Source organism: Chiloscyllium plagiosum, unplaced genomic scaffold, assembly GCF_037043375.1.
Source record: "Chiloscyllium plagiosum isolate Xiang-an unplaced genomic scaffold, Cpla_swu_hap1 HiC_scaffold_22, whole genome shotgun sequence".
In the NCBI taxonomy this organism is placed as follows: domain Eukaryota; kingdom Metazoa; phylum Chordata; class Chondrichthyes; order Orectolobiformes; family Hemiscylliidae; genus Chiloscyllium; species Chiloscyllium plagiosum.
The window spans coordinates 57,196,294-57,210,446 of NW_028270160.1; positions in this window are offsets into that span (position 1 = coordinate 57,196,294).

The following is a 14,153-nucleotide window of genomic DNA, read 5'->3' on the forward strand; positions in this document are numbered from 1 at the left end:
TTTGTTAAAGGATGCAGAAAAGACTAAACATGGTAGGAAGAGTCTTTGATGACCTGATCTTCCTTACTAAAATCTGTTCTCAAAGGGTTTTGATGAAAATAAAGAGTCTCATGGAGAATGAGAATCACCCCATGTCTCAGTACTACTGCTGGATGCGTTCAGGAAAAAGGCTAGAATTCCTCAAATGCTGGACAAATGGGCTCCTGAATGCTGCGGTGGCCTCCTCCATGAGAATGGTCAACAGGAGCTGATGACTGATTGAGGATATCTACAGGCAGTTCTGCTATAACGCATCTTTCCTTCAAGTGAATTGGCTGTAGTGTGATTTTGTGAATAGGAAACAAAGTTTCTACAGCGCAAACTTTTAAAGTATGTGTTATAACACAATTAGATCGCCAACACTAGGTGTTGTTTATACTGTGCAAATTTTGCACAGTAAAATACACAAAATACACAGAAACACAACTATCACATTCTGGAAGAACTGCCTGTACTTCAGTTAGACTCACTGATTATTCTAATTATGTAACTGAGTTAATTTAGATTTCCATGACAGGGTTGATTTTTTTCCTATTATTATTTACTTGTATTTTTTTTTAAGGAATGGGTAATGCGGCTGAAATGAATTTCCATGTAGAGATTTCTGTAAAGGGAAAATGAGATGTGACAATGTAAACCACAAGTTCAGAATCGTCAAATGGATAGCACAGGAGGTTTACTGGCCCATTGTGCTTTTGCCAGCTGCTTGAAAGTGTTACAACCAGACCCTGGGCAAGGCTTCTCAGTTTGTCACGATTCCATATGAGACACCTCAAACTAAATGTGCAGGTGAGGAGGTATGAACAGGCTCCACTTCTTTATTCACCCACCTCCTTTGGTTACAACAAGGTTCACTTGGAAAGGACCCCCTGCGCTTGTGGACATCTTTCTCTGAGCCTCAAACAAACCTGCATTTTAAAAAAATAGCTGCTTTAACCAGGCTTCCTTGAATTAACAAAAAGGGGGTTCATTAATTACTAAAGATATGGGGAATTAGTAGTACAATGCAGATACACCCAGATCATAAATAAGTGGTGAGATCAGAGATATAAAAGTAAAAGAAAAACAGGTCAGTCTCTGAATTGTTTATGAACAGCAGAGGCCATTGCAGTGGAAGTTGCCAGTAATGTTGATGTCAAACAGTTGCATGATCCTTCCATTTTGTTGACTGGTTGTGATTCTGTAGTTCTGATTCTTTTTGACTATGATTCAATTCCAACATACAAGGTGAGAGAAAGTCAGTTTGAGAGAGTCCCTTTATGCAACAGAGACTAACCAGGATTACTCTTTTCCTGTGTCCTTCACAGCATGCTGATGCTGGAAGCCTGGCTGGTACACACGACAGCATTCAGTTCCATTAATCCCTTTCAGGAGAGTTGAAGCTGGCTTTTTAACCCTTGGCCTTGTGTCTTCTTCAATCCTTGACCTTGTGGACTTTTTGTTTGTTCACATGAAACTCCATTTATTACCAATCCCCTGATTCCATCATGTCCAAGATGTTGATCAGTAGCTAATTTGGCTAATTAAGAATCTTGATGTGGTGAATTACAGTTAGCAGTTGTCAGGTTACCTCAATATTTATATTTGCATGCGAATATTTACATTTTGTGCATTTGTTGGTAAAATTTACAAAACAAAAAACAGAGTTTAAGCATTTTTCTGATTGTTCAGTGCTTTACTTCCTCAGTCACTGAATAGTGGCAGATGTTTGTTAAGTAAATATAGGTGAGTGAAGTAGGTTACAAATTCGAAGATAAATGCTTTTGAACAAAGTCCAAGTCCATACTTTGGCTGAGAGTTTTATATCCATAACCATACTCTGTAAAACTCACACTTCACTAATTATTAGCTTCCTGTGTTTATACAACCAATTCAAACCCTATCAACACTTCATTAATATATTTTTCATTTGTATCCTTATTTCATTAGTTCTCTGCCATTCCTTTAGACAACATTAAGTAATAACAAATTACATTTACCTAGATTCTAGTTTGAGGGTAATATGCTTTCTACAAAACTTGGCACAGAGTTGCCATAGCAACACCTGTGATTAATCAATGATTGCCAATGGACAATATTGCCCTGAGGAGACACCTTGGGCTTTATTAGTATGAGCACAACTCTGAGGATTGCTAGGTTAGGCTAGTGGAGAGGATATTAATAATCAACCCGAATGAATTAATCAGATTAGGTAGGGTGTCCATGATATAGGTATTGTTAATGAAGCAATTGCATTGCCTGTGTAATCTTGATTATTTTATCAGTCTAGAAATGAGCAGTTTATTCAATTTAGTTTCACAATTTGCATGATGGTATCATGCACAACAATTCCTTAAATTAACAACAGAACCGTTGTGCAGGTCTTAGGTGGTTTCTCCTTCTCACTACCTAACCAGGTACCTCCTTGTTTTTGAAAACTATTTCAGAACATTTCGAGATTCACAAGGTGAAAGTTGTGCTGATATAAAGTGAAGCGTTTCCACTAAAGTCTCAGTCTCAAGTATTGAATTCAGTGAAAGATAGTTTAACTCATGTCCTACTCTATAGCAAAAATGTCTTTTATTCACAAGAGAACTTTTACTGAGAGAACTGCCCCCTATTTACACAAATATTTCCTTTCCTACTAAAAAAATCCTAACGAGGTCTGAGTAATATTAAGAATTGACTTTCAAACTTTGGCAATTTCGAACTGACAGTACCCACTAGGGTCAAGAGTGTGGTGCTGGAAAAGCACAGCACGTCAGGCAGCATCCGAGCTAGGGGTCATGTCACCCATTGACCATTCCATTTTCCCTGCTATTGGTGATTATGCTTTTTTCAGCCATCTGATCCTAAGTTGTGGAAGTCCCCCCATAAACCTTTCTATATTTCTTTCCTCCTTAAACTATAACCTTTTGACCAAATGTTTGGTTACTGTGGTATTTTCCCAGGTGACCACTGCTGGTAGTGTTATCTGCCATTTCTACCAGTATGTGGTGCTGGATAAGGGTTGTTTAAGGTAGTTCACTGTTACCAATCCTTCTTTGTCTTTGTTTTGTCTTAAGTCCAGGTTGTGGTTATTGGTAGAGAATATATCACCAGGTTTATTACATGATAGCAATAAATACAATTACATTTGGTCAGACATAATAACTAGGACTTAAGGGAGCTGGGACAGACACATCTGCTCCCTCTGAAAGCTAGAGTCGAACTCTTTTTCAATTCTCAGACTGTGTATGACACCAGTAAAATGGTTAGAATCAATTAACCCCTTCAGAAGCATTATTTATCTATCGTGATGTCTCCACAATTGGCTCAGTTTCTACTATTCTTACATTCCTGTGAAGTATCGTGGAACATTTTCATACATTAAGGATGGTGTATAAATGTATGTTATTGTCACTCAAATTGCCCAATGTGGTCCCGAGTGGTCTTTACTTTAGTATTGGTAATCAAATCATGTTAATGATAATGGTTTCTTATCAATCGCTCATCAGACGCTCAACATTGTACACACACACACACATACGCACGGCGTCCTGAAAGACAAAATCTCTTAAAGGCAAGATACACCATAAACCATTACAAATTCATTCCAGCATTCATTGCTGGATGTGAATTAGGTGACAGTGGAGAAATAGAAACTGCTTTATTTTGCGATGTCAGTCGGTGTCGAGATTACTTAAAACAAAAAGGAAATGCTGAAAAAGCTTATCACCTGGACATGAAACAGATGAGATAGTGCTTCCAAAATGAACATTTCATTCCACTTGATGTGGGATCAACACCCAAATAATTCAATCGTCCCTTCTCTTCACAACTATCCTGCTTGGTGTTTCTACTGTTTTGTTTTGAATTTTAGCAAATAAACCTACTTGTTACATTACCTTGAACTTGTAATCTGTACATCTTCCATTCTTTTTAGCCAAAAATTAAATCATGTGGATCAGATGAGGCATAAGGACAAAGGTACCATTTCCGACTGGAAAATGTCTGAGACACACTTGTTCAATATCAACGTTATTCATTTGGAAATCTGCCTTTGAACTTTCATTTTTACCATGTTTTCAAATATCCCTGGATTCAAAACATTCAGCAGAGCCTTCAAGAGAGAGCTGGCATATACAGTGTTAACTATCCCAGCCTCAGGTCATCCGCAAGTATTGCATCCAATTGTTTGAAGGGTTTTCACTGTTGTGACATAGCATCTGCCTTGGCCACTTTGTCCACAAGGTCCCATTAACAGAATGTGATCATGACCACAGTTTCAGTCATATTGGATGAGAGGCAAATATTGGTCAGGACACTGGGGAGAGGACTTCTTTGAATATTCCTGTAGGACTGTTTAAGTCTATTCTGAATGTGCAGACAGGGTTTATTAGCTCATCTGAAAGATGTGCACCAATCCCTCAACTGTCTGGGAGTGTCAATATAAGCTCAGGTCACTGGAGTCACTGGGGCTTAAAACCACAACCTTCTGAATTAAAGGCAAGCTTGCTACCCACTGAGTCACATTTATTGCAAAGCTGAAGAACCTTGTACAGGACCTTGGAATATTATGTGCAGTTTTGGTCTCCTTATCTGAAGAAGGATGTTCTCGCTATGAAGGGAGTGTAATTAAAGTTTACCTGACTAATTCTTGGTATGGCAGGACTGACATATGAAGAGAGACTGGATCAGCTAGAACTATGTTCACTGGAATTTAGAAGAATAATTTGGGGGAATCAATCATGGAGGCTTATAGATTCTCATTGGACTAGACAAGGTAAACACAGGATGGATGTTCCCAATTACTGGCGAGTCCAGAACCAGGGGGTCACAGTCTAGGAATATGGGCTAGACCATTTAGGACTGCGGGGAGGAGAAATTTCTTGTTGAGTCTTGAGTCAGTCTTACGACTGTGGAATTCTCTGTTACAGAAAGCGGTTGAGGCCAAAACATTGCATGTTTTCAAGAAAGAGTTTTCAGGACTAAAGGGATCCAAGGGGAGAGAAAGTAGGGACAAGATTATGAATTGGAGGATCAGCCATGATCATATTGAATGACAGAGCAGACTTGAAGGACCAAATGGTCGACACCTGCTATTTTCCATGTTTCTGTCAACCTGTGATTATCTCAGTCCATGTTCCCCACCTCTAAACCAAGGCCAAATTCAGAAAGGTTTGTGCCATGGCTGGGATCAACTAATTCAGCAGAGGACAGCAATCATGTTTGTGTCCTTCTTACTCTAGCTACTAAACAGAAGCACACACTGAACCAACACAGGGATTGGAAATCGTGACATTTAAACATTTGCTGTTATACAAACGTTCTTCTTCAAGGTAATAGCCCAGTTATTTCATCTTTTTTAAAATTAGTAACTAAAAGCTTTGTTAAGGATTTTGTTTTAACTGGTGATTAGCTGTCATCTTGAAAGGAAGTGCATTCAGATCTTTATGCTTATGTGTTGCTGAAAGTACCCACTATCAATTTAAGTTTGTGCAAGGGCAATGGCTGTGGATGGAAAGAAGACAAACGGGCAGGGATGAGGTGAAAGCGGAAAGAGGTTTTTCATAGCATCCCTACAGCATGGAAGCAGGCCACTTGGCCCCTCGAGTCCACACTGGCCCTCCAGGGATCATCCCACCTAGACACAGCCCCCTACATTTCCCATGGCTAATCCAACCGAGCCTGCACATCCCAGGACATTGTGGGCATTTTAACATAGCCAACTCACCTAACCTGCACGTCTTTGGATACATCCCAGGTAGACACAGGGAAACTTGCAAACTCCACGCAGACAGTTGCCCAAGGGTGGAATCAAACCCAGGCCCCGAGTGCAGTGATGCAGCAGTGCTGACCAATGAGCCCTGTACTGCCTTAAATTTGGCTGATTGGAAAACAGGGATGGGGGCAGTTGGAGGTGTAGGATTGGGAAGTGCAGAACAGCTAGACATAAAGGAGGGATGGGAGGCGAAGGAGGGTATTTGGGAGATGGGAGAGGGCATCAAGGTAAGATTGGAGTGAAAGGAGCAAGGGGAGTTGAAGGAGGGAAATGGGCATTATTTAACAGTCCTTCCTGCCATTATAGTTCAGGATCATATTTCTGTCTGCTTTTGTTTCAAGAAAAGCTTTATGATTTGAAAAACAAGAAGTGATTTTACTTTGATCGCCTCTAGTTGAGCGAAGTTCAACTTAACCTATACGTAGATGTAAAAACAACAATTGTTATGACCTAATCAGTTCTAAGAGGCTGGGGATTGATTTCTGCTGGGCATAAAGGAACCTCAGACAGTTTCGTTGAATTAAATGAATGCATTTATTGTCAAACTGTTGATGCTAATTGTTTTTTAGCCACACCCTCTGCAAGTTGCAGGTAACCTAACCTTTTAGCAACAACAGTAATCATTAGTAATCACCTGAATGAGCTGCAAATGAGGCATTTGAACTTGGGCTGTTAGCAAAATAATCAAGACATGCCAAGGGAGGACAGGAAAGCTGAGAAGATCAAGTTATGTCCAAAATGTAAACACAATGCTTTAAATCTGTAATGAAATCTGGAGTCTAATTCAGGTGTGTTGGAGGACATTGTAAATGGTCCGATTAAATAGTGTCAACATTCATAATCCTGGGGAAGGTCAAAGTGACCTTGGAACATCTGAACTTTACAGATATTTTCCAAATATGCTACTCAGAAGTATTATGACACACCTCTGAAGCAGGTGAGTCTTGAACCCAACCCTCCTAGTTCAGAGATAGGGACACTACCACGGTGCCACAAGAGCCCCGTCATCTGAATTTTATGTTAACAGGTAGTGCATTCTGAACATGTGTGTGTTCTTCAACTCCAGGTAACATCCTCAGTTATTTCAGAGTCACAAAACTGTGATTTCTGCTGTGATTTTACAATGGGGCAGGGGAAGGAAGCAGGCCCAAGTTCACTTCAGCCAGGTCAGGCTTTGAATCCACACTGTTGGCATTATCCTGAACCAAGGCACCTTCCACAGCTTCTTTCAAACCGATGACCTCTAACACGTATGAGGACAAGGGCAGCGGATACATGGAAACACCAGCTCTCAGTTGCCCTCCAAGCCACTCATTCTCCTGACTTGGAAGTATATTGCCATTCTTTCATTGTCACTGGGTCAAAATCCCAGAACTCCCTTCCTAACAACATTGTGGGTGGACCACACCCAAAGGACTCCAATAGTTCACGAAGACAGTTTGCTCATGTCTTCTAAAGGACAGCTAAGGATGGGCAATAAGTGCTGGCCTGGCCAGTGACACTGCCACTCTGCCGAGGACATGCAGGTCCTGGGCCTCCTCCACCGCCGTTCCCTCACCACCCAATGCCTGGAGGAAGAACGCCTCATCTTCCACCTGGGAACACTTCAACCCCAGGGCATCAATGTGGATTTCACCAGTTTCCTCATTTCCCCTTCCCCCACCTCACCCCAGCTCCAGCCTTCCAATTCAGCACTGCCCTCATGACCTGTCCTACATGCCTATCTTCTTTTCCACCTATCCACTCCATCCTCCCCTCTGACCTATCACCTTCATCCCCACCCCCCATTCACCCATTGTATCTATGCTACTTTCTCCCCAGCCCCACCCCCCTCTCATTTATCTCTCCACCCTGCAGCCTCCCTGCCTCTATTCCTGACGAAGGGCTTTTGCCCGAAATGTCGATTTTCCTGCTCCTCGGATGCTGCCTGACCATCTGTGTTTTTCCAGCACCACTCTAATCTAGACTCTGGTTTCCAGCATCTGCAGTCCTTGTTTTTACCCAGTGACACTCACAGCCCATTCACAAATGAATAAAAAAAAAGAAAGAACCACATTGGGGTCTACATGGAGAACTAGCCATTCGGATACAGAATTGGCTCGAAAGTAGAAGACAGAGGCTGATAGTGGAGGGTTGCTTTTCAGACTGGAGGCCTGTGACCAATGGTGTGTCATAAGGATCGGTGCTGGGTCCACTACTTTTCGTCACTTATATAAATGATTTGGATGTGAGCATAAGAGGTATAGTTAGTAAGTTTGCAGATGACACCAAAATTGGAGGTGTAGTGGGCAGCGAAGAAGGTTACCTCGGATTACAACAGGATCGTGATCAGATGGGCCAATGGGCTGAGGAGTGGCAGATGGAATTTAGTTTAGATAAATGCAAGGTGCTGCATTTTAGGAAAGCAAATCTTGGCATACTTATACACTTAATGGTAAGGTCTGAAGGAGTGTTGCTGAACAAAAAGACCTTGGAGTGCAGGTTTACAGCTCCGTGAAAGTAGAGTCGCAGGTAGATAGGATAGTGAAGAAGGCATTTGGTATGCTTTTTTTTATTGGTCAGATATTGAGTATAGGAGTTGGGAGGTCATGTTGTGGCTGTTGGTTAGGCCACTTTTGGAATATGGCATGCAATTCTGGTCTCCTTCCTATCGGAGAGATGTTGTGAAACTTGCAAGTATTCATTAAAGATTTACAAGGATGTTACCAGGATTGGAGGTTTGAGCTATAGGGAGAGGCTGAATCTGCTGGGTCTGTTTTCCCTGGAGCATCGAAGGCTAACGGGTGACCTCATAGAAGTTTATAAAATCATGAGAGGCATGGATAGGGTAAATAGACAAAGTCTTTTTCCTGTGGTGGGGGAGTCCAGAAGTAGAGGCCTTAGGTTTAGGGTGAGAGGGGAAAGGTATAAAAGGGACCAACTTTTTCACACAGAGGGTGGTACAGGTATGGAATGTGCTGCCAGAGGAAGTACTGGAGGCTGGTACAATTGCATTATTTGAAAGGCATCAGGACGGGTATATGAATAGGAAGGGTTTAGATGGCTATGGGCCAAGTGCTGGCAAATGGGACTAGATTAGGTTGGGATATCTGGTCAGTATGAACGAGTTAGACCAAAGGGTCTGTTTCTGTGCTGTACATCTCTATGACTCTTTGACTGTAGACATCCAAGCTAACTCCACCCCAGTGCCTATTATCATAGAATCCCTGCAATGTGGAAGTAGGCCATTCAGCCCACTGAGTCTGTACTGACCCTCTGAAGGGCAACACTGCACCCCCCCCCCAATAACTCTGCATTTCCCATGGTTAATGCACACATCCCTGCACACTATAGGGCAAATTTAGCCTGGCCAATCTTTGGACTATAGGAGGAAACTAGACCACTGAGAAGGAAACCCACACAGACACAGGAAACAACATGTAAACACCACACAGACAGTCACGCAAGGGTGGAACTGAACCCTGGTCCCTGGCACTGTGCAGTAGCAGTGCTAACCACTAAGCCACCATGCTGTCCATTAAAATTTTATATAATGCCCTGAGCCTAGTCAAACAACTTTTATGTGGAGAGACTGGATAAGAATGGACAAAGATATAACATACAATGAAGCAATTACAATGAAACTGCAAATATATTATCCACATGTGCTAAAGGAATAAATCAGCTATATCTTTCATCCTCTTTCTCTTGTCCCTCCATATTAACTGATAGAAGAAGTGTTGCCTGAATTGGAGCTAGTACTGGCTTTGCACTCAGTATCTCTCAGAGCCATTGTTCATGGTAATGTACAGTGGAAGGAATCACAAATTTGAATGCAGCTTATACTGGGTTGGGTGCTTGTTACTGCTATGAATGTTTTGTCCATATTGTAGACTGGTGTTGTGATCAAACCTTCTTTTTTTATATACGGACCGATACATACTGCATGGGTAATCAATACAGAAATATATAAAATAGGAGCAGGAGTAGGCCATTCAGCCCCTTCAGCCTGCTCCACCATAAAATGTGATCATGGCAGATCATCCAACTCAGTTTTCACTTTCACCCCACACCATTTGATCCCTTTAGCCCTAAGAACTATGTCTAACTGAAACAAGTGACACTTTCAAAGTTCTGGCCTTCAAGCGCTTTCTGTAGCGAAGTCTTCCATTGGTTCATCATTCCCTGGGCAAAGAAACTTCTTCTCATCGAGATCCTAAATGGCCGACCCAAATCCTTACACTGTGAGCCTGGTTCTGGACTCCCCACTCATTAACTTCCAGGTGAAACAATAGGGCCCAACAAACAAAGCTTGTGTATTCAACTTTGCCAACATTATTTGGGGCAGTTGCAACAATTTGGACTCCACTTTAACATTGACATTTTGCACCTCCGCCCACCTGTAAAAACAACAAGCACATTTCTGTACTTCCCAGATCCCAGACAGATGGGTGGCTCCAAACATGACTACTGATTACTACCTGCCAATGGGCAGTGATAGCTGTGGGGCATGATGCCAACAACATAAAATAAAAAGAAATGCTTGCTTGGTTCCTCATATAAATCACAGAAAAAGTAAAGCATGGGACTTCAGTTAAACTAAGTTTGTTTAAGAGGTAAAGCATGATCTATTTTATTGATTAAAAAAAGTCGCTAAGTGAGCAAATAATGCAGTTGGTACTACTCTTCACAAAATACTGCATTGACTATAAAGTCCTGACCTGATATCTCTAAAGAAGTTATATAAATGCAACTCTTTCTGTAGATTTAATATCAAGAAAACTTTTCATAACTTGTACACATGCCCATGCTTTGATGTGGGCTTCCACAATCTAAAAGACATTTCTGTGACATTCCACTACGCCTGGCCAAGCGGAGAACATGTGTTAATTTGCAGATCAAACAAATTCCCATCAAATCTGAAACTGACCCAACATGAAGTGCCATTACCTGACTGTCAAAGCCAGATGTGCTCATGAGGGATGACCATTGCAGTTATGCTCCTCCTGATTCCCATCGTATCATATCCTGGTTGAATCTGGCAGGTTCAATGTCTTTCTCTGTAACTATTCAGGCAAAACTCATCAGAACCATTGTCAAATGCAGTTTCCGAAAGATCATATGTTAATAGTTAACTAGGTGCAACTCAGCATCTCCCCCCTCCCCCTCCCCACCTCTCCCTGTCCACCCCCCCCCCCCACCGATAGTTTACTTCAAAGTAAGGCAAGAAAGGTAGGACCCGAGGACATAAATTTAAACCGGCACAACATAAATCAAAAACAGATATTACAAAGAAATTCTTGACTCAACAGGCAATAAATGTTTGGAATAATCAATCGCTGAAGAGGAAACCATTCAAGCTGCTGAAAATGTACACAGCTTCTTCAATGATTTCTTTTCATTTTAACCACAGCTTTAAAAACAACGACATCAGTTCAGCTTTCTGCATTTCCTGTCCTGAGACCAACACATAAGAAACAATAACCTCCTTGAATTTTCATGGCAATTATTAATGAAGTACTAAAGCTGAAATGTTTTGAGGCAGGCGTCCTATGTGTACACCTATATCGATTTATATAGCACCATTAGTATGGTAAAACACCCCGGTGGTGGTACAAATGAAAACTTTGGAATCTTTAAATGACTTGAACTGGAAGGTGGTGGTGCACAAAATTTATGGAAGGTAACCTTCAGGACACCAGTGCTGCGGATTTGTCAATCAGTTGAGCACATGGTGAGGACAGTGTAGGAGAGAGAGAGAGAGAGAGAGAACATGCACAGTTACCGCCTTTGCTGTTTGAATTCGTGTATTGCATCTGGGAAAATTAACAAACAGTGAAATTCACAACTAATCTTGGAGGAACTGTTGGGCGAAGTTCACAGCACAGAATCAGATAAGTTAATTGTTGTTTTAAGTCTGTCCAAGAGAAAGGCTGCAGTCGTGAGTATAATGGATTCTTTCTTGATTATATGTTTTTGGAGATAAGTCTCTTGATTAAACTTAAAATATAAGCCATAGTTATTTGAAGGGTTACTGCGGATTATATCTGCCATAAATGCTGTTGGATGTGAATCTTATCAGGTCGAGTGGATTGGTTGGAGAGACAGATAGAAACGATGAGGAATTTGCAACAGCAACAGTGTGTGATGGATGGCAGGTATAGGAAGGGGGGAAAGTCTCAGATACAGTCACATAGATGGGTTAACTCCAGGAAGGGTGAGAGAGGTCGGCACCTAGGGCAGGAATCTTTTGTGGATATACCCATTTCAAACAGGTATGCAGTTTTGGAAAATGTAGGGGGTGATGGATTCTCAGGGGAACGTACCACAAAGAGCCAAGTTTCTGGTATTGAGACTGGCTCTAATGCAACGAGGGGTACGTCGGCTTCCAAGAGATCAATTGTGTTAGGGGATTCTGTAGTCAGAGGTACAGACAGACGTTTCTGTGGCCAGCAGAGAAAAAGCAGAATGGTGTGTTGTTTCCCTGGTGCCTGAATCAGGGATGTCTCAGAGAGGGTGCAGAATGTTCTCACGGGGGAGAAGGGCCAGCAGGAGGTCATTGTCCACATTGGAACCAATGACATTGGAAGGGAAAAGGTTGAGACTCTGAAGGAAGATTACAGAGAGTTAGGCAGAAATTTAAAAAGAAGATCCTCAAGAGTAGTAATATCTGGATTACTCCCAGTGCTACGAGCTAGTGAGGGCAGGAATAGGAGGATAGAGCAGATGAATGCATGGCTGAGGAGCTGGTGTATGGGAGAAGGATTCACATGTTTGGATCATTGGAATCTCTTTTGGGGTAGAAGTGACCTGTACAAGAAGGACGGATCGCACCTGAATTGGAAGGGGACTAATATACTGGCAGGGAAATTTGCTAGAACTGCTTGGGAGGATTTAAACAAAAAGGGGGGGGGGGGGGATGGGACTCAGGGAGATAGTGAGGAAAGAGATCGATCTGAGATGGGTACAGCTGAGAACAGAAGTCAGGGCAGGCAGGGACAAGGTAGGACTAATAAATTAAACTGCATTTAAAGTTTGTGAGAAGATTTGTAGCTCGGGTGCTCGTTGTTGTGGTTGTGTTCGCCGAGCCGGGAATTTGTGTTGCAGACGTTTCGTCCCTTGTCTAGGTGACATCCTCAGTGCTTGGGAGCCTCCTGTGAAGCGCTTCTGTGATCTTTCCTCCGGCCTTTGTAGTGGTTTGAATCTGCTGCTTCCGGTTGTCCGTTCCAGCTGTCCGTTGCAGTGGTCGGTATATTGGGTCCAGGTCGATGTGCTTATTGATTGAATCTGTGGATGAGTGCCATGCCTCTAGGAATTCCCCGGCCAGGGAATTCCTAGAGGCATGGCACTCATCCACAGGTTCAATCAATAAACACATCGACCTGGACCCAATATACCGACCACTGCAACGGACAGCTGGAACGGACAACCGGAAGCAGCAGATTCAAACCACTACGAAGGCCGGAGGAAAGATCACAGAAGTGCTTCACAGGAGGCTCCCAAGCACTGAGGATGTCACCTAGACAGGGGATGAAACATCTGCAACACAAATTCCCGACTCGGCGAAAAGAACCACAACAAAAACTGCATTTATTTCAAATGCAAGGGGCCTAACAGGGAAGGCAGATGAACTCAGGGCATGGTTAGGAACATGGGACTGGGATATCATAGCAATTACGGAAACATGGCTCAGGGATGGACAGGACTGACAGCTAAATGTTCCAGGACACAAATGCTACAGGAAGGATAGAAAGGGAGGCAAGAGAGGAGAGGGAGTGGCATTTTTGATAAGGGATAATATTACAGCTGTGCTGAGGGAGGATATTCCTGGAAATACATCCCGGGAAGTTATTTGGGTGGAGCTGAGAAATAAGAAAGGGATGATCACCTTATTGGGATTGTATTATAGACCCGCTAATAGTCAGAGGGAAATTGAGAAACAAACTGTTAAGGAGATCTCAGCTATCTGTAAAAATAATAGGGTAGTTATGGTAGGGGATTTTAACTTTCCAAACATAGACTGGGACTGCCATAGTATTAAAGGTTTAGATGGAGAGGAATTTCTTAAGTGTGTACAAGACAATTTTCTGATTCAGAGTGTGGATGTACCTACGAGAGAAGGTGCAAAACCTGACCTACTCTTGGGAAATAAGGCAGGGCAGGTGACTGAGGTGTCAATGGGGGAGCACTTTGGGGCCAGCGACCATAATTCTATTTGTTTTAAAATAGTGATGGAAAAGGATAGATCAGATCTAAAAGTTGAAGTTCTAAATTGGAGAAAGGACAATTTTGACGGTATTAGGCAAGAACTTTCAAAAGCTGATTGGGAGCAGGAAAAGGGACGGCTGGAAAATGGGAAGCCTTCAGAAATGAGATAACAAGAATCCAGAGA